This window comes from Phaseolus vulgaris, chromosome 5, assembly GCF_051622355.1.
Source record: "Phaseolus vulgaris cultivar YP4 chromosome 5, ASM5162235v1, whole genome shotgun sequence".
Classification (NCBI taxonomy): Eukaryota; Viridiplantae; Streptophyta; class Magnoliopsida; order Fabales; family Fabaceae; genus Phaseolus; species Phaseolus vulgaris.
Window position 1 is genome coordinate 25,715,621 of NC_143502.1, and position 20,456 is coordinate 25,736,076.

Sequence of the window (20,456 nt, forward strand, 5' to 3'; positions counted from 1 at the left end):
CCAACATAGGCCATTGAGACTATGGTGAGTTGGTGAGTTGGCACTCATCATCCGATTCTATACGCTTTGTAGGTACCCGTGCTTTAATTTAATGCCCTGTTCCGCGTCTTATCACCTGTCTTTCACCCTTCCTGATGTCCACGTGTCTTATTCTTATTGAAAGGCATTTGAATGTGGCGGTTTCTATAACCACGTGGCTTCTCCTTCTTGTGCTTTACTCTTTACTCCATTGTTGTTACTCCTTTTCCATTTCTCTAGTCACTCTTCAACACCTTTGCGCTACCCCCATTCTTCTCCTCTGCATTCATTCCCCATTTCACTTTTCACCCAACTCCCGCTCCTAGGTACGCACTTGATTATGCTCTACTACTTGCCTTGCCCTGTTGCTTATCATTGCTTGTCATTTGTTCACTCTATTCGTTATTCGTTCATGTTTGTGCTTCACCACTCATTCGTTCTGTTTTGTCATTCATCCATATTGTATTTTTCCTCTTGGGCTTCCCTCAGTGAGGGTGAAAGGTCGAGGAATACTCACCCTGTTTCAATGATCATACAATCTTTTAAAGGCAAATTTGTAAAAGTCCAAAAGTTCGATCGTAACCCAGAACTCTTAGAAGGATTTCCTCTCTACTGTTGATCACATCCTCAATGTCAACCATCTTACTCTCTTGATGACCTTGACAGTAGTGAACTAAGCGACTGCAAAAAACTTGATGACCTAGGATTGTCTTTGAAACTCTGATACCTTTAAAGCTCGAGTTCCGACCCAATGACTTAAAAGTCTACATTGGTACATACTTCTACCATTTTCCATTGTCTTTGTTACTGCTTTTTGATGTCTCACTATGCTATTTGTTTTCAGAAAACACCATGCTTCTGACCAAAGCTGAGATGGCCTGTCGATCCAGTGGTGCTTTTGCTAAACCCAGCACCAACCTTGTCGCGACAGATTCTAAGCATACTAGCACCATGCCTTTACCAAAAAAGCCCAAGCGAAAGTCGTCCTCCAACCGATGCCATTGACTTAGATGAGCATTCTTCTCATCATCAAGAATCATCAGTTACCCGATCTTTCAAGAAGGGTGACGAAACCTCACCTCTTGAAACTGAAGTCTCCTCTGGCCTGAGTTGTTGACTACTTTTGACTGTATGGCCCAAAAGCTACTGAAGCACGATGCAGAAAAGGTCCAATAGATGGTGAATGAGGTAGAAAGTGTTTGTTCCGAGAACTCACAACTTGAAGCCAAACTAGATGAAATGGCTCGTCACGGGGACGATGCCCTTGGTAAGATTCAGAGAACTATTGAAGACTACGCTCACCACCAAGAAAAGCACCAAGCTACCAACCGAGCCTGAGAAACTACCGAAGCCATGTTGCAAAAACAAATATCTACTTTGGACGATGCATTGGAAACTGCTAAGGATGAAATTTCTTGATCCTTCGTGGAAGGTTTCAACGGTGTCCTCGAAGAAATCAAAGTTATTCAACCAAATCTAGATACCTCGGCATTTGACCCCTTCAAGAATGTTGTTGAAGGGGAAATTGTTGATGAAGAATGATCGTGACCTCGGAATCTCACCTTCCACAAAAAACTCTAAGCATATTAACTTTGATTGTAACCTCTATGTTGGAAACATGCTTTCCATTTGAACATGTATTTATTGTCTCCGCAGTTACTTGTTTACTATTGTCATCCGAATTTGTTTATTTTCTGATTATGTTGCGCCTTGTTATTTGTTCCGCCACAAACTCTTTGTGTGTTCATTTCTAATACTGCAACCCCTACAGACCTGTTATGACACATACTTAAAATGAAAACGATGAACCAACTTTACTTTGAAAGGAATATGAATTATAATGTGTTTGTGTTCGTTCTTACAACAGTTATTTCGAATGCTTAATCACTTTTCTTTCCTACATTGAAAATGAATATGGTAATGGACCGAGCATCTAGCTCGGCACCAAGAAGGGTGAACACCTTCCATGATTTTTAGTGGACCAAGCATCTAGCTCGACACCATGAAGGGTGAACACCCTTCCATGGTTTTTTGGATGGTAGTGGACCGAGCATCTAGTTCGGCACCATGGAGGGTGAACACCCTTCCATGGTTTTTCGGATGGTGATGGACTAAGCCCTACAATAAGACTCACAAAGCAACAATTTCTCTCCATAGTAATGACAAAAAAGGCACATAAATAGTTCATAATATAAATATGTCTCAAAGCATAAAGTAAATGAATTTAAAAACAAAAATCCAAATATTTTAGTTTAACGGTAACAGAATCGTAGGTTGACCACGTTCCATGTTCGTGGAATGCTCCCTCCATCCAAAGTCTCCAAACGATACGCTTCTTTCCCAACTACTTCACATATCCTATAGGGCCCCCTCCATCTTGGTGCTAATTTGCTATCCATATTTGCTTCCCCTACCTTTCTTAAGACGAGACATCCTCCCCTGAACTCCATGGCATGTACTTTACTCAAATGCTTTGTTTCTATTCTTCTTTTTTGAGATGCTACTCGTATTTTTGCTTTGTCTCTTAATTCATCGATAGTATCTAACTGGAAAAGTCTCCCTTCCCCCGACTCTTTTTTTTAGAAGTCCTCCACCCTTTTAGATATCATTTCTATCTAATGGGTATAACACAACATTGCCACCATAAGCTAACCCAAAGGGCGTCTCTTTCGTGGTTGACTGCATTGTAGTATGATATGAACAAATTAATTTAGGCAGAATCTCCACCCACCTGGCCTTAGTTGCTCCCATCTTTTTCTTCAAACCCTATAAAATTACTTTGTTCGTTGCCTCAGCCTGCCCATTAGATTGAGGATGCTCTACCGATGAGAATACCTGTCGGATTCCCAATTCCTCACACATAAGTCTCATCTTCCGATTAGCAAATTGCGTTCCATTGTCTGATATTAACTCCTTAGGTATGCCAAATCTACATATGATTGACTTCCATACAAACTTGGAAATTTTTTTCGCTATAATAGTTGTTAAGGACTCGACTTCTACCCATTTTGTAAAATATTCAATGGCCACCACAATGAACTTTAATTGTCTTACCAACATCGGGAAAGGTCCCAAAATGTCAATTCCCCAACTGAAAACGAGCAATGGGGCGATCAACGAGTACAAATGTTTAGCTAGAACTTTTATTTCATTTGAATGTCTTTAACACTTGTCACATTTCTTGACATATCCTAGGCAATCATTTCTTAATGTGGGTCTGAAAAAACCTACTATTAATATCTTCATAGCCAATGATCTCCCGCTGATGTGACTTCCACATGCCCCCTCGTGATTTTCATGCATTATCCTTTCCTTTTCAAACTCGTCCACACATATCAACAATGACATTGAGAATCCCTTAATTAACTTGTATCTAGCCTTATTTTTCCTCAAAATATTTTGTGCTTCAAAGTCTGTTAGCTTTTCTCCTTCTTTGAACCACTTCAAATACATATCCATCCAGCAATGTCTACTATTAATTTCCAGGATTTCTCCTATAGTCACACTTGGTGCTGCCAAATTCTCCTGAATGACCGACTTGTGATTGCCAGATCTTTTGGTGCTTGCCAACTTGGATAACAAATCTTCCCGAGCATTCTGATTCTGCAGAACGTGCACTAAACCAAAATCCTCAAAGTCGACTGCCATTGTTTGCACCTTCTCTAAATACTTGGTCAAGTGTGGATCCCTTGCTTGAAAATTTCATGCCACCTGTCTAGTCATCAACTGTGAATCGCTTCTTACAACCAACTTTCTTACTCCAATATCAATCGCCAACCGCATTCCAACTAGTAAGGCCTCATATTTTGCTTGATTATTACTTGCTCGAAATGAAAATTTTAAAGATTGTTCTACCAAAATCCCATATGGTCCTTCCAGAATTATTCCCGCTCCACTGCCTTGAACGTTTGACGCACCATCTATTGATAAAATCCATCCTCCCGAGTTACATGTAATACGCTCGTTGTCTGAAGGTGCTAATTCTGCCATGAAATCTAAAAGTGTCTAAGGTCTAACCAAACCCCTTCTTTGAAACATAAATCCATACTTTGATAGTTCTACTACCCACTTGATCATCCTTCCAGCCAAATCCAACTTTTGCAAGACCGACTTAATTGGTAGATTTGTTCTCACAACAACTTGAAAATTCTAGAAATAGTACCTCAATCTGCTTGCTGCAACTACAACGCCAGGGCTGCCTTTTCTAACTTGTGATACCTTATTTTTGCCCCCTAAAGCGTTCGACTTACACAGTAGATTGACCTATGCTCATTTTCCTTTTCCTGCGTTAATACCGTACTTATTGCTCTTTCTGTTACACATAAATATAGATAGATAGGCGACCCGACTGTGGGATTGATTAGGATTGGTGGTGATGCCAACATCTCTTTTAATTTCTGAAAAGCTTTCTCACACTCCTTCGCGCATGTGAATCGGTCATTCCCCCTTTAAACATTGTAAGAAAGAAACTGACCTTTCACCCGCCTTCGGAATAAACCGTGACAACGATGCTATCCTTCCAGTTACCTGTTGTACCTTTTTGATTGACGCCGGACTTCACATGTTAAGAATTTTTGCACATTTATCCGGATTCATCTCAATTCCTCTTTGAGTCAACATAAAGCCCAAGAATTTACCTGCCTTTACACCGAAAATGCACTTTTCTAGATTCAATTTCAGCTTATACTTGTCTAAAGTCAAGAAAACTCCCTCAAGTCTTGAACATGGCTACTGGCCCTTACGGATTTTACCACCATATCATCTACGTAAGCCTCCATATTTCTACATATCATTCCATCCAGAATTCGATCCATCAACCGTTGGTACGTCACCCTCGCATTTTTCAACCCAAACAACATTACTGTGTAACAAAAATTTGATAAGCTTCCTATGAACATTGTTTTATCTTCATCTTTAGGATGCATTCTGATTTAGTTATAACCCGAATGCACATCCATGAAGCTTAGCAGTTCACAACCTGAAACACCATCGACTAACACATCAATGTTAGGTAATGGGTAAGCATCTTTAGGACATTCTTAGTTTCAGGTCCGTGAAATCTATACACATCCTCTACTTGCCATTCCTCTTCTGTACCAACACCAGATTGGCTAGCCAAGAAGGATACTGCATCTCCTACGCGTAACCCACACTCTTGAACTTCTCCACCTCCTGGTCCACTATTTGTCGTCTTTTTTTGCCAACTTCCTTCTTTTGTGCACTAGTGGTTTCATCGACAATCGGTGATACATAATCTGGATCTATTCCTGGCATATACTCTACCGACCATGCAAAAGCACCCGAATTCTCCCTCAAGCATTCTATCAATTCTTTTTCCTGCTCAACCTCCATGTGGCTACTGACCTTCAAAGTTCTGCCCTCACTCATCACTATAATTTTGATTTCCTCCGCCGGTTGGGGTTTCACTTCCTCACAATCTACCCTCGAGTCCAACTCTACTTCATCACCACTTCTTACCCCTCTTTTGACATGCCAACATCTTTTTTTTGTTCTTCAAACTCCACTCATAACACTTCCAATCCGCCCTCTTATCTACCCTTATTAGTCCCACATCGCCTCTATCAGTGGGGTATTTTGTCTTCATATGAATTAACTATACTAATGTCCCTAACTTATTTATTGATGGTCGTCCTAACAGGATATTATACGATGAAGGAGTATTGATCGTCTTGGTACCATTTCCATGCACCTACACGTGGTCGCCTAAAACACCAACAAATACCCCTCCATACGGCTCGAGTTCATTTAATGATCCTCCCAAGGCCACAAAAACATCCTAAAAAACACATTCGTCGAGGAATCCTGGTCAACCAAAAGCCTATGAGTACGCCGACTCTTCATGATAATTGATATGACAACATGATCATGGGGAAAAACAAACCCCAAATCTTCCTTTGTAAAGCTTAAAGTCGGGATAGGGGCTACTTCAGTTGCCAAATGCATTATAGACTGAGCATACCGCTTCCGATCCGCACTACAAATACCTCCTCCCGAGAATCCACCCGCAATCGTGTTAAAATATCCCGTCACCTTTCATGCCTTTCTACCTCCTGGTTATCTTTTTCTCCTCTTTTGACTGAGTCTTTCTTCACACCCTTCGGTCTTGCTTCATTTTCTTCCTCCATTCTTGCTTTGAAAATTTGTAATAGGCCCCTTTTTAACAACTCCTCGATTTGTTTTGTCAAAGTGTAACAATGTTTCGTATCATGACCACATGCTTTATGAAAACAACCCCAAGCTTTTGTATAGCTTCCCATGCTTTTGGTAGTTTTTTCGGGAAAGCGCAAGAGTCGGGATGTGTTTACAGCTTTGACGATATCCTTTTGAGACACCACCAGCTTTGGTGGGACCCAATCAGACCTTCCTTTTATTCTTTCACTAGAAGGTTTTCCTCCTCCAAACAGACCTCCCCCCCCCCCCCCCCCCCCCCGATTTATCCTCTCTTTGCGTTTTTAGAGGACCTCCCTTGTTATTGATCGATCGAATTTCTATAACTACCCTTTCTCCTCTTGATCGCGTTCCTTCCTCACTCCTTCTTTCCTCCTCTTTATTCTTCCTAGTAAACTCCACTACTTTAATATACGATGTGGCTCTAAGGTTAATAGCCGCCATGTCTTCCAACCTCTTTTTCACCAATGATTCTCCAAATTGATGGAGGAGGGCCAAGCTCACCACACTATGAAAGCCAAGTTCCAAGTCTAGACCGTCTAGACCCATGTGGGGAGCGTCTAGACTCAAGAAGAGAGCGTCTAGCACAAGATGAGGGGCGGCTACAAAAGGAGCGTCTAGGAGGAAGCCTAGACCGTCTAGGACCTATCACTAGGTCCATGACCAAGCACCTTCACGCACAAATGGGTCAAGCAACGGATTGGAGGGAGAAGAACTTATACATGCTACATGGAGGCCCATTAGGGGTGGCTTAGTAGTTAGTGTAGTGTTAGAAAGCATAAACTTGTCTTACATGTGATTTACCCTAGATTTGGTGTATATTCTAGAACGTTGCCTCACATGGCCGGCCATGTGCCCATGTGCTCCATGTGGAGTAATTTCCATTTCATTTAGGAAGCATTTCATCTTCTCTTAGCTTAGGATTTACGGCCTCCTTAGCCTATAAAAGGAGAAGCCCATCACTTGTATTTTCAAGATTAATGAGAGTAATGTTATGCTGCCAAGATTGTGCCATACATTGCTTTTGCCTAGTTTCTAGGACCTAATCTTCATCTTCATCACCTACCATAGGGTTGGCCGAACCTCCCTTCTTCCATACTCATCATGCACCTTCAAGATCACCACAACTCCTAGGAGGATCTTGCACATCTCAATCCATAGCTTTCGCACCATTGTTCACAAATCCAAGAAGAGCTCCATGAGAATGCCATCATTTGGTATCATGAGCATAGGTTCTTCAAAGATGAGTAGTTCTTGGTCATTTTCATTTTGAGTTCTTCTTTATTTCGTGTTGTTCATCTTGTTTCATATTTGTCTTGCTGTTTTTTAATTTTTGCTTTGAATTGGTGTGTTGTTTGGAAATTCCAATCGGTGCATCTTGTTCAATTGTTCTTGAGCAATCTTTGTGCAATTTTTGGTAGGATTCCATACACTTTGAGTTGTTGTTTTTATTTTAGGTATTTGAGTCCTTATTGCAATTTTATTTGGTTCATTTTATGTTCATTTGAGTCTTTTAATTTCTGAATCTATATGTGTTTTGTCTAGTCATGTTTTTCCAAAATGTCATCAAATCATAGTGGTACTTTGTTTGGCTTATTTGTTTCTTGATTTTGGTCTTGTACCGTCCCGTATCCGGGCGTTGACGAAGTCAAGGTCAAAGTCAACGTAAAGGTCAAAGTCAACGTCAAGCGTCGCCAAGGTAAGGCGTCGCCCGGGTAAGGCGTCGCCCAGCAGGGCTCCGCCGAGATAGGGCGCCGCCCAACTGGGTGCCGCCAAGATGGAATAACACAAGGGCAAGGTGACCACAGCGCTGCTCCCCGATACCCATGGGTAGGAAAGGCCATGGAGGGGGCGACGCCGTGGGAAGGCCCCAAACCCTGGGTAACCAGGGAACAGTAATAAAGAGGAGAGAAAGGTGGCTTCAAGGCCATAGTAACAACACCAGTGTAGGGCAGCCTGACTCGTGAAGTACCCCTGCCGCCCCAGAGACGCCTTTGGGACAGATACGACTCAAGAGGAAGGTCACGCCCAGGGTAGCCGGGTGCAGGGTACAAGAGGAAGGCAGATACGCTCTCAAAGTGAGTGACTAGATGATTGGGGGCATGAGTTGGCACCCAAAAAGTCACCTCTAGCGCAGTAGCACTCCCAGGCAGGAGGACTCACACGTAGAAACGTCCCCAGATGGGCAGAAACGCCCCCAGATGGGGTCATGGCGTCGTGAGGCCCTCCACGTGTACGACAGCCAGGTCAGAATAGAAACACCCCTTAGTCAGGTGCCAGGTAATTAAAGTCATTCAATACAGTTTCCGTTTCGAGCGTTCAGGTACTATAATGGCTCCCAAGCGTTTCAACGTCTTAAATGCGCTACGTTTTCTAATTAGACACGCTGATTGAGTGCGTTACATTTGTGATTAAAGGCGCTTTAAGGCGCTTTAAATGCTTGGGTAGTTTAAATAGCGCGAAGAATGTTGGGAACGGGGTTCGAACTTTGGGCAAATTTACCAGAACTCTCTAGTTGCTTGCTCGTGCCTTGAGGTTACGTACAAGGGACTGGGGAAAGATCTTTGCCTGAGGGAGAAAAACACACACACGATACACAGTTCTCTTTACCACCTTCAGAGTGCCATACGCGGTGCTCAGAGACAGAGGTGCACAGTTTTGGTGTTTCTTGCTGGCTGACTTGAGCGTCAGAGTGCAAACGGCCGCTAGGGCGCCTCTTTGTCCTCTTTTTTGCAGGAATCCACAGGTAATCAGTGGGAAGGAGACCCTAGCTGACGGCTGAGGTCGCGCACGAAGACGTCCCAGTCAACCGGACGGAACATTTGGCGCCCACCGTGGGGCCGATATAAAACATCAGTCCCATCACAAGTTCGAGAAAATCTACCAGGTTAGAGTAACGTTGGAGGAGGTTAGAGTGACAATGGCCCCCACCAGACGAAGTACAGCACGCGCAGCCCCAGCAGAACTATCCATGCAACAGGTCCTGGAGATAATGAGGGGGTTGCAACAGGATATGGCGGAGTCGAAACTGGAACAGGAACGCATGCAGGCAGATCTCGATGCCTCGCATGAGCGGAATGAAGAGCTCCACCGCGTAAATGAGGAGTTGCGCCAGGGCCTGAGAAATGATCGGAGGCGGCATGGACACAACGAGATGGAGAACCATTCCCCACCCAGGGAGTTTTCCACTTCCTTCTCGCAGGAGATTCTAGATGCAGTGATCCCGAACACGTTCGTGGGGCCCAAGGTGATCTTCACCGGGATGGAGGACCCGGAGACGCACCTTGCTGTATTTCACACACAGATGGTCCTGGTAGGCGGTTCTGACACCGCCAAGTGCAAGCTCTTTATGAGCACCCTGACTGGGATGGCTATGGACTGGTTCATCAGCCTCCCGGACAGTCATATCACATCTTTCCCCCAATTGTCACGATTGTTATGGGAACAATACTTAGCAAACAAGGCCCCGCCGCCAGTCTCCTACGATTTGTTTGATGTGAAGCAGTATCAAGGGGAGACCTTGAAGGAATACATCAATCGATTCGGGGCCCAGGTCGTGAAGGTTGGTACGACAGAGGAGCCTATGATCGTGTACGCGTTCGTGAAAGGCGTATGCCCTGGTCTTTTTGGAGAATCCATCATTCGCAACCGCCCTAGGACTTTCGCTGAGCTACGGCGTAGGGCGGTAGAACATATTGCTTCTGAAGGGGAGGTGTGTGTGAAGCGCACCAGCGTCGTACCCTCACACCCGAGGGGACCGGCGCGAGCTCAACCCGTCAGGGTCAATGAGACCACGACGGGAAGAAAGAAACCAGAGGCGAGACGCCCCTATGAGGCCAGAAAGCCCCAGCCCCGGGGTCCAGCAGGAGGCGATCGCCCGGCCAGAGAAAGAGTGAGACCGGCGAGGTACAATTTTGTGGTAGAGCTGAAGGACCTGATCGCCGTGCCTAATATAGCCGAGAGGCTGAGGCGACCGGCGAAGACTGACAAGGTGTTAGGGCCTCGCAAAGACTCTTGGTGCGAGTTCCACGAGGCTTTCGGGCACCACATTGATAACTGCCTGTCGTTGGGTTACCAGCTAGATGAGCTGGTGAGAACTGGGTTTTTGAAGGATTATGTTGCGGAGCCCGCAACGACCGCCACCTTGCCGCCGCCGGCGGAAGAACCAGCACACGAGATGCCTGTGCTTAGCGAGGTCCACACCATTGCTGGAGGTTTTTCCGGCGGGGACCCACCGCCTCCCAACGGAAGAAATACGCGAGGGGGGTCAATTCAATCGAAGAGAGACTCTCGGGTGAGCCATGGGAGTCGGATCTCCGAGATGTGGTACCCCACGACAACGACCCCGTTGTCATCTCAGTCGTCACAGCTGGCTGAAAGGTGCACAGGGTGCTTGTCGACCAAGGAAGTTCGGCAGACGTCATGTTCTTGTCGACATTTAATAAGTTACGGTTGTCCCCCGACCTGTTGAGGCCCTACACGGGGTGCCTGTATGGGTTTGCGGATAACCAGGTGGAAGTCCGGGGCTACCTGGAGCTGAGGACTACGTTCACGGATGGAGAGGCCTCCCGTACCGAAAGCATCCGGTACCTGGTCGTGAACGCCAACTCCGCCTACAATATTTTGTTGGGCAGACCGGCGTTAAACCGCTTGAACGCGGTGTCCTCCACACGCCACATGAAGATGAAGCTGTCGGACCTCAGTGGTAAGGTGATAGTCATCAAGTCAGATCAGGAGGAGGCGAGGAAATGCTATGAGAACAGCCTGAAAACGAAGAGAGGCGTTTTCATGGTATATGAACGTCCGCCGAGCGCGGACACGACGATGATTGAGGCGACGCCCGCGGGGCCGACGCTTATTGAGGCCATACCGGCGAGGGCGACGCCCGAAGCAGACGCCCCCATGGAGGAAGGTCCTAACGACGCGGCGCCCGTGGAAGAGGCGGCGCCCGTCGAGGATGACAGCAGGGAATCGCCAGCGGCTAACGCCGTAGAAAGGGAGATTGGCGGCAAGACATTCAAGTTAGGAAGTTTGCTGAGCTCGGAAGAACAGGAAGGCGTGGTAGAGGTGATTTCGCGCCACCTGGATGCCTTCGCATGGTCCGCCTCGGACATGCCCGGCATCGACCCTGATTTCCTGTGTCACCACCTCAGCATGGACGCCACGGTCCACCCCGTGCGCCAGAGAAGGAGAAAGTTCAATGAGGAGCGACAGCAGGTGGTGAAGGACGAAACGCAAAAGTTGTTGAATGCTGGCCACATCAGGGAGATTCAATACCCTGAGTGGCTGGCCAATGTCGTCTTGGTGAAAAAGGCGAATGGAAAGTGGAGGATGTGCGTGGACTTCACAGACCTGAATAAGGCGTGTCCAAAGGACTCATACCCGCTGCCCAACATCGACGCCTTGGTGGACAGTGCGTCCGGCAGCAAGGTGCTGAGTTTCCTGGACGCCTTCTCAGGGTACAACCAGATCAAGATGCACCCAAGAGATGAGAACAAAACTGCATTCATGACTGAGACTTGCAGTTACTGCTATAAGGTAATGCCTTTTGGGCTGAAAAACGCGGGCGCCACGTACCAGAGGTTAATGGACAAGGTCCTGGCGCCCATGCTCGGGAGGAATGTGTACGCCTATGTAGACGACATGGTGGTGGCGTCGCAGGATAGGGCGCAGCACATGGCGGATCTGGAAGAGTTGTTCGTCACAATATCCAAGTACCGCCTCAAGTTAAACCCTGAGAAGTGTGTTTTCGGGGTGGAGGCCGGTAAGTTCTTGCGTTTTATGCTCACAGAGAGGGGAATAGAGGCGAACCCCGACAAATGCGCGGCGATTATCGCCATGCGAAGCCCGACGTCGGTCAAGGAAGTGCAACAGCTGACAGGTCGGATGGCGGCGCTCTCAAGGTTTGTTTCCGCTGGGGGAGAGAAGGGGCATCCATATTTCCAGTGCCTCAAGAGAAACAGTCGTTTTGCATGGACTGATGAATGCGAAGCGGCTTTCATTAAGCTGAAGGAGTACCTGGCGACGCCACCGGTCCTCTGCAAACCGGTAACGGGTGTGCCTCAAGAGAAACAGTCGTTTTGCATGGACTGATGAATGCTCCTGGCCAAGGAGATGGGCGCGCAGAACCTCCTGGTGAAAAGTGACTCCCAGCTGATTACGGGGCAGGTGTCGGGTGAGTTCCAGGCGAAGGACCCACAGATGGCGGCGTATCTGAAATACGTCCAGTTGTTAAAGGGAGCATTCAACGCTCTTGAGCTGATACATGTCCCGAGGGAGCAGAATGCCAGAGCTGACCTGCTTGCAAAGCTGGCCAGCTCAGGCAAGGGGGGTAGACAGAGGACGGTGATCCAAGAGATTCTCAAAGCTCCGCGTAGATTCGTGGAAGACAACAAAGTGGATGTCCTCCAGATTTATACAACAAGGGGAAGGCCGAGGAGTCATTGCTCTTTGACCCAAGATACGCAGAGGGCGCCCCGCATCAGCACGTACGCGGATGTGCCAGAGGGAGAGCACTTGCAGGTATGCGTTTTGACCGAAGGAGATACCTGGATGACGCCCTACAAGCGATACCTGGCGGATGGGGCTCTCCCAGTGGAGCCCGAAGAGGGTAAAAAGATCAAAAGAAATGCCGCAAGATATACTCTGGTGGATGGGGTGCTGTTCAGGCACGGTTTCACTCACCCTATCCTAACGTGCGTCAGTGGCGACGAGTGCACCAGGATAATGGCGGAGCTACACGAAGGCATCTGCGGGAGCCACGTAGGGGGAAGGTCCCTAGCCTCCAAGGTAATACGCGCAGGTTTCTTCTGGCCAACGGTAAAAGAGGACTGCGCACGACACGCCCGGCTGCAGACAATGCCAAAAGCACTCCGACTGGCACAAGGCGCCGCCGGAAGAATTGCGATCCATATACAGCCCGTGGCCTTTCCATACATGGGGAATCGACATCCTGGGCCCGTTCCCACTGGCAATCAGGCAGATGAAGTATTTGATCGTCGCTATCGAATACTTCACCAAGTGGATAGAGGCAGAGCCCGTAGCACAGATCACTGCGCACAAGGTACAACATTTTGTGTGGAAGAACATTGTGTGCCTCTTTGGCGTACCTAGGCGTTTGATATCCGATAACGGGACCCAGTTTTCCAGTCAGCAGTTGAGAAATCTGTGCGCTGAGGTAGGAATCAAACAAGTGTTCGCATCGGTTGAGCACCCCCAGACCAACGGACAAGTGAAGTCAGCAAACAGAGTCCTGCTGAGGGGGTTAAAGAGAAGATTAGAGAAAGCCAAAGGGGCGTGGGCGGAAGAGGTACCAAGGATCGTATGGGCATACCACACCACGCCCCAATCCTCTACTATGGAGACGCCTTTCAGTTTGGTGTACAGGTCGGACGCGATGATTCCGGTAGAAATACATGAAAGCTCACCACGTTTTCAGAACTTTGTGGTGGAGGAATCCAATGAAGAAAGGCGGGTAAACCTGGATCTACTAGATGAGGCCAGAGAAGAAGCCAGAATCAAAGCTGAAGCATTGAAGAGAAGAGTAGAGCGACAATACAGCTCTAAGGTAAAGCCGCGGCAGTTTCAGATTGGCGACCTGGTTATGAGGAAGGCTCACCCATACGAGTTGGAGAATAAGCTGTCTCCCAAGTGGACCGGACCCTTCAGAGTTACTGAGGCTAAGGGCAACGGTTCATACAACCTAGAGACCTTGGAGGGGGGTCCCATCCCACACAGTTGGAATGCAGCCAACTTAAAATTTTATTTCAGTTGACTTATGTAAGCAATTATGTAACACTTTAGTTGAAGGGGACACTCTTTTTCCCTCTCGGGGGTTTTTTTAATGAGGTCACCCAAATAAAAGGTAAAACCAGTTTGAGAAAAAGAAGTGCCTTGGCTTTCAGCCTTTATCTTTCTCCGTTTGAAGTAATGTGAGGCGTCGCCAAGAGAGAAGGCGTTGCCTAAGTCAAGGCGTCGCCAAGAACGGAGGCGTCGCCTAGGTGAAGGCGTCGCCAAGAAAGAGGGTGTCGCCGAGAAAGAAGGCGTTGAGGAACATGACGAAGGAAAAGCGCACAATATGCGAAACGTATGCAGAGTAAAGCGACGTTGCAAAAAATCAAGTATGATACAGAAAAGTCAATGTTACAAGCAATGTTCGATACAATGGGAGTAGCGCAAATAGCGCAAATATTACAACTCATGCAAATCACAAAGAGAGCCCCTTTTCAGTGGCCATCGGACTCAGCACTGGAGGAAGACGAAGCCCTGATCCCAGCCCGCAGAACTCGAGTAAGTCGTGTCCTCCTCTCTTGGTTTATTTTCGAGCCTGCACCAAGGGAGATAAATGTGTCAGAGACACCATGAAGCAAGACATGCACAGTTAGAAAGCAATAAAAGCCGAATTTTCTAGGGCAATGACTCTTGCATATGTACTTTTCGAGAGTTCCAGCGTTGAACTCCAAGCTGATCAAAGTGGCAGAGTCAAAACCTCCCGCCTCAGCAAGAATCCGGCAAGCTATTTGATCACTTGGAGCTAGCTTCTTGAAGGGTTTGGTTTTGAGGGCCCTCGCCTCTCTCACCCAGTACAGCGGGAACCCATCCAGAGCGTCGGGAACAAGGTCAGTGCAGCAGATCTTGAAGAACCGGCCTTTCCACCCGGTGAACGAGTTTTGGAAGGGTGTGAGGAGAACTCTCCCGGGAACGTTACTGAGAGTTACCCAGAGGTTGTGCCTCTGCCTCTTCACCTCAAAGAAGTGAAGAAAGAGGTCAACCGAGGGCGCACAACCCAGAAACCCGAAGAGGATGTCGAAGGCTTTGACAAAGGCCCAGCTGTTGGGGTATAACTGGGCCGGAGCGACATTGATCTCCGACAGCAGTTCCTTCTCGAACCGGGAGAAGGGCAGGCGCACGCCAACGGTCTTGAACACCACCTGGTAAAAGTAGAAGAAGGGGACCCCTTCGTTGGCCCGTTCGTCACCACATACTGGCTCCCCTAGAGTGCAAGGGAGCACAGCAATGTCCTCGTCATGCCTCATCGCGAAGGCCCGGTGATCATAGGAACATGAATCCCTTTTATGTTCCCTTATGGCCCTGGTAGCGAGTAAGCATGAACATTCGTCAAGAAGTTCACTCGAAGCCAAAGGGTACACGTCCTTGGGACTGACCTGGGGGAGGTAGCATGAGAGGACATTCTTTAACAAGATCCGGGATTGTCAAAGGTGTATGGCCTGCCGGAAATGCAAGAGTCGAGCGATGGGAGCGAATGCTGGAAGAACCCTTTGTGAGAGAAGAAAGGGTGCAAGAAGAAAGGGTGCAAGAAGAAAAGGTGCAAGAAGAGAGAGTGTAAGTGGGTTACGAAGAGTGCAGAAATGATGAGAACAGTTTCAGAGTTTGAAGAGTTAAATAAAGCGGTTAAAGCGCCAAACGACGCGAATGGATGCACCGCACGATCGAGCCACGTGGCAGCAGATGGAAGGTTGGCCCTGGCATCCTTGGTTGGACTCAGAACACGTCGTATCGACAGAATCCCGATGGTACGATGCGCCGTCGAAAGTGGATCAGGGGCACAGTAGGAGTCAGGATCAAATTGAATGACTGGACGTCCCATCAGCCATACAAGAAGCGCCACGTGGATCAAGTCGAATGACTGAAAGTCCCATCAGCCATACAAGAAGCGCCACGTGGATCAAGTCGAATGACTGAACGTTCCATCAGCTATACAAGAAGCGCCACGTGGAAGACACGGGAAGGACCTTGAGCTCTTCGCTATCCCTAGGCATCGACCAAGCCCAAGGTCAAAGTCAATGTCAAGGTAAGGACGACGCCCAAGGCGACGCTAGCATGAGACGCCCGAGGCGTCGCCTGGAAAGACATAAAGTACGACGCCAGCGTGAGACGTCGCGGGCGTCGCCCACCAAAATATTAGCGAGTTTGCCTCCCCGATACCCACAGGTAGGAAAGACTGTGGAGGGAGACGAAGTCGAAGAGGGCGAAGTTAGTTACTGGCGCCGCCTCCCCGATACCCACAGGTAGGAAAGACTGTGGAGGGAAACGGAACCGCCAAAACGCCAGCGAATCACTAGCAGGGCGTTCCCCGATACCTATGGGTAGGAAAGACCATGGAGGGAACGACCCCCCCCCCCCCCAAAGCACTCTGCGTTTCAGACACCCGAGGACGATACGGCGTTGCGGTGGCAGGCCTCTCCTCAGGCGTGGGCGTCGGGCGCTAAGGATCAAGGGAAGGACCGTTTGGGTGTTAGAGACACCCCATGGACGATACGGCTCCATTAGGTGAGCCTCTCCATGGGCGTGGGCACTGGCGCGTGACCTTTCCCGGGCCTACAAGGCCGCCCAACGAAGTGAAAGAAGCGAGTATAATGCAAGCAAAACAACCAAGGCACAAGAAGGCAAAGGATGAGAATAAAATCACACGGGCAGAATTCTATGTCGCGAGGACACGAAAGTAATCATAACAAAATCTCAGAGTTGTAGCGAGCGTGCAGACAGTTCAAAGAATTACAAGTTTAACAGAGAGAGTCAAAAACGAAGGTAAAGTGTAACAGGAGTAAAAGCTTGAAAGGTAAAGGTGGCGGGTGAGAGACAGCGATTCAGTCATCCAAGTCCATAGGCACGACCTTCCCGTCGACGACATGGTGTGTGGGGTCGCAGTTTGAAATATTGATGCCAGGGTTCTCGCAGGACGCCTGAGTCAAAGCCACTTGGAAGCCCTCTTCAAACGCGCCCGCCATCTCCCCAGTCAATTCTTGGACCTCCCCCTCTAGTTCCGCAACCCTAGAGTCCTTGGACGTTAATTGCTTCTCCAGAAATTCCTTCTCCACGCGGAGCTTGTTAGCCTCGGCTTGGAGAAGGCTCAAGGCTTCAACCTTCGCGGCCAAGACGCCCTCCCTCTCACCTAGTTTTTGCCTCCACGCGGCCTCCAGTTCTTCAACTTTTCTTCGCTGCACTTCGGAGGCAAGAGCCGCCTCTTGGAGGCCAATGTTCTGGATTTGGTAGGAGGTGAACTAGGATAGTTGATCGGCGTGCGCCTGTTCAAGTTCTCGCGCGTACGCCTCAGCCCCCTCCCTACCCTCATGGGCCAGTTTTAGCAAAGATTGGGAAGCTTCCTCCTTGAGCCCCCAGTTTTGTTTCTCCTCCTTCAACGCCCCCACCTCTTGACCCAGCTTGCGGAGAGCCTCCCTCCCTTTGATAGCGTTTCGAGCCTGGGTGCGCCACTTGAGTGCCACCGCCAGAAATGCCCCCATGTAATAAGGCATGCCTCTCCCCTTTAAAGGACCAGTTGGCGACATTCCTTCGGTGAAACCCTGCGTCAACTCCCTATGGACGGGACGAGGAATTCGGGATTTGCGAGAAGTCGAAGCAGGGACTGGTACAGGAGGGGCGGAACCCAAGGCCTCAGCTGCGTCCTGATGCGGCAACGGCGAGAGCGGAGGAACCGAGTCAATCCTTTCTTCTCGTTCCTCGTGGGCTGGTGGAGGTCAAGGTGATGTAGCACTAGGAGGGTCGTCCCTGAGAGAGCTCCCACCACCAGGAGACGCGGCTGATGGGGCAGGAAGGCCCGTAGCCCTCCTCTTATGGGAAACCAGGGCAGTACCCGAGTCTTCGCTGTCAGAATCTACTATCAGCACCCTTTTTCCTTTGTTGGGGCGTGCTGGGGCAGGGGTCGACGCCATGGCTAATGGAACCGCGGCAATGGGAGGAGGAGAAGCAGACGGTGGAGGAGTCGGCAGGGAAGCGACGGTGGGCACGTCAGAGGCGACGACGTCCCCACCCTCTTTGGCAGATTTTGCTTTCTTCAAAAATTTGGCAAGAGCAAGCCGCCTCGTAGAAGTCATCACTGAACCTGCAGCAGCAAAGAATAGTAGAGCAAAGATTAATTTAGATAAAGCAGAAGGGGAGTGTTATAACCAGGCACGCGCAGATAACCACAAGGGTTCAAGCAAGCAAATGAATCCGTATAACCACAACAGCTAATGCAGTGTAAATAATCAAGGGCAGATACCAAAGTAGGTAGAGAGCCCATGAGCGTTAAATTCGTTTGCGATGAGTTTGGCGGTATCGAAGACTACCCCCAGTCCCGCCAAGGCTTTGCACACGTCCCGATCGGCTGGGGCGAGCTCATCCAAAGCCAGGGGCTTCATGGTTATGGGCTTATCCGTCCAGTATAGGGGAAAGCCCTCTAGGACGGTAGGATCGCGCTTGGTCACACGTACTTTGAAGAACTTCCCTTTCCATCCTTTGAACGAATTTTGGAAGAGGGTAAGGATGATGCGCCCGGCGATGCCAGAAAAGCTCATCCATAGGCTCTTCCCCTGTTTCTTTACCTCGAAAAAGTGAAGAAAAACGTCTACGGAAGAGGGGACACCTAGATATCCGCAGAGAATCGAAACCCCCTTACGAAAGCCCAACTGTTGGGGTGGAGCTGGGCTGGGGCGGTGTTTATCTCTGTAAGCAGTTCTTTCTCAAAGGAAGTAAGAGGCAGACGCAGGCCCACTCTCTTGAGTACCATTTGATAAAGGAAGAAGAAGGGGCTTCCCCCAGTGTCTCTTGAGTCCACACAAACGGGCATCCCAGGTCTCACCCGGCATACCAGGACGTGGGAGTCGTGATTTTCATGGAAGGCGTTGAAATTATAACGCGCAGGGTCCCCCCTGTGAGCCTCCACGTCCTCAACAGAGTTTAGGGTGGAGCATTCATCGAGGAGATCGTCGGGGGCCCAGTCGTATTCGCCTTTATAGTAAGACTTAGGGAGCGGGGGAGGCGCGGCGGTCTTAGTTTTCGCCATTGATGCAAGAGCTGAAGAGTAAAAGAGAAAAGAAAGGGTTCAGAGAAAAAGGGTTTGGAGAAGAAAAGGGGAAAAAATGGAGGAATCCTAGGAGAACCCTACCCACACGAGAGAAAAGGGGAACGAGAGGAACGAAGAAGCATACAAACGATATCCAAAGAAATGCAGTAACATGGACAGTCCTAGGCAGTTCATGCAGTAAAGGGAATTATCAAGGAGAGGAAGAACCGTACCTTTGGGGGTTGAAGGGCGTGGAGAGCGGACGCACGAAAGAGCAGGGGTCGCGAGAGAAGGGATTCAAAGAAGATGAACAGTGAGGAAGGGCAGAGAAAGTGGATGTAACAGTGGTTCCAAGTGCGGGGTTTGGGTAACTTAAACATTACGAGGAGCGCGAGGGACAACAAATGATGACCGTGCGATGATGTCGCGTGTTGCAGGATTAAGCGCTCAAGGGGAGCGCAAGAGGTTCTTAAGGATGACCGTGCGATGAACCACGTGGCACGCGATTAAGCCTGGCCCCAAAAAGTGTTGCTTTCCCCGTTTCAGAGGATGTCCAATCAACCATTAAGAGCACCCTAAGGGTTCACGTCAATGGTTTCAAGGTTGCTACGTCAACAAGAATGACACGTCACTGGGTGCCACGTGGATGGCGTGGGCGAAGCCTTAGTCTTTTCGCTGAAGACAAGTCATCAGCCTAAGACTGGGGGGCTTGTGTACCGTCCCGTATCCGGGCATTGACGAAGTCAAGGTCAAAGTCAACGTAAAGGTCAAAGTCAACGTCAAGCGTCGCCAAGGTAAGGCGTCGCCCGGGTAAGGCGTCGCCCAACAGGGCACCGTCGAGATAGGGCGCCGCCCAACTGGGTGCCGCCAAGATGGAATAACACAAGGGCAAGGTGACCACAGCGTTGCTCCCCGATACCCATGGGTAGGAAAGACCATGGAGGGGGCGACGCCGTGGGAAGGCACCAAACCCTGGGTAACCAGGGAATAGTAATAAAGAGGAGAGAAAGGTGGCTTCAAGGCCATAGTAACAACACCAGTGTAGGGCAGCCTGACTCGTGAAGTACCCCTACCGCCCCAGAGACGCCTTTGGGACAAATACGACTCAAGAGGAAGGTCACGCCCAAGGTAGCCGGGTGCAGGGTACAAGAGGAAGGCAGATACGCTCTCAAAGTGAGTGACTAGATGATTGGGGGCATGAGTTGGCACCCAAAAAGTCACCTCTAGCGCAGTAGCACTCCCAGGCAGGAGGACTCACACGTAGAAACGTCCCCAGATGGGCAGAAACGCCCCCAGATGGGGTCATGGCGTCGTGAGGCCCTCCACGTGTACGACAGCCAGGTCAGAATAGAAACACCCCTTAGTCAGGTGTTAGGTAATTAAAGTCATTCAATACAGTTTCCGTTTCGAGCGTTCAGGTACTATAATGGCTCCCAAGCGTTTCAAC

The 20,456-nt window shown here is 48.8% G+C and overlaps 1 long non-coding RNA gene across 2 annotated transcripts; it reads left to right on the forward strand.

Moving 5' to 3' along the window:
- Window positions 1-237: 237 nt before the first annotated feature.
- Window positions 238-1,694, forward strand: LOC137834460 (uncharacterized). Of its 2 annotated transcripts, XR_016521105.1 has the most exons (3): window positions 239-344; window positions 508-790; window positions 863-1,694. It is a non-coding gene; the product is annotated as an uncharacterized LOC137834460 (long non-coding RNA). The 2 variants fall into 2 exon arrangements; XR_011084887.2 differs by having other exon boundaries at window positions 238-790.
- Window positions 1,695-20,456: the final 18,762 nt, after the last annotated feature.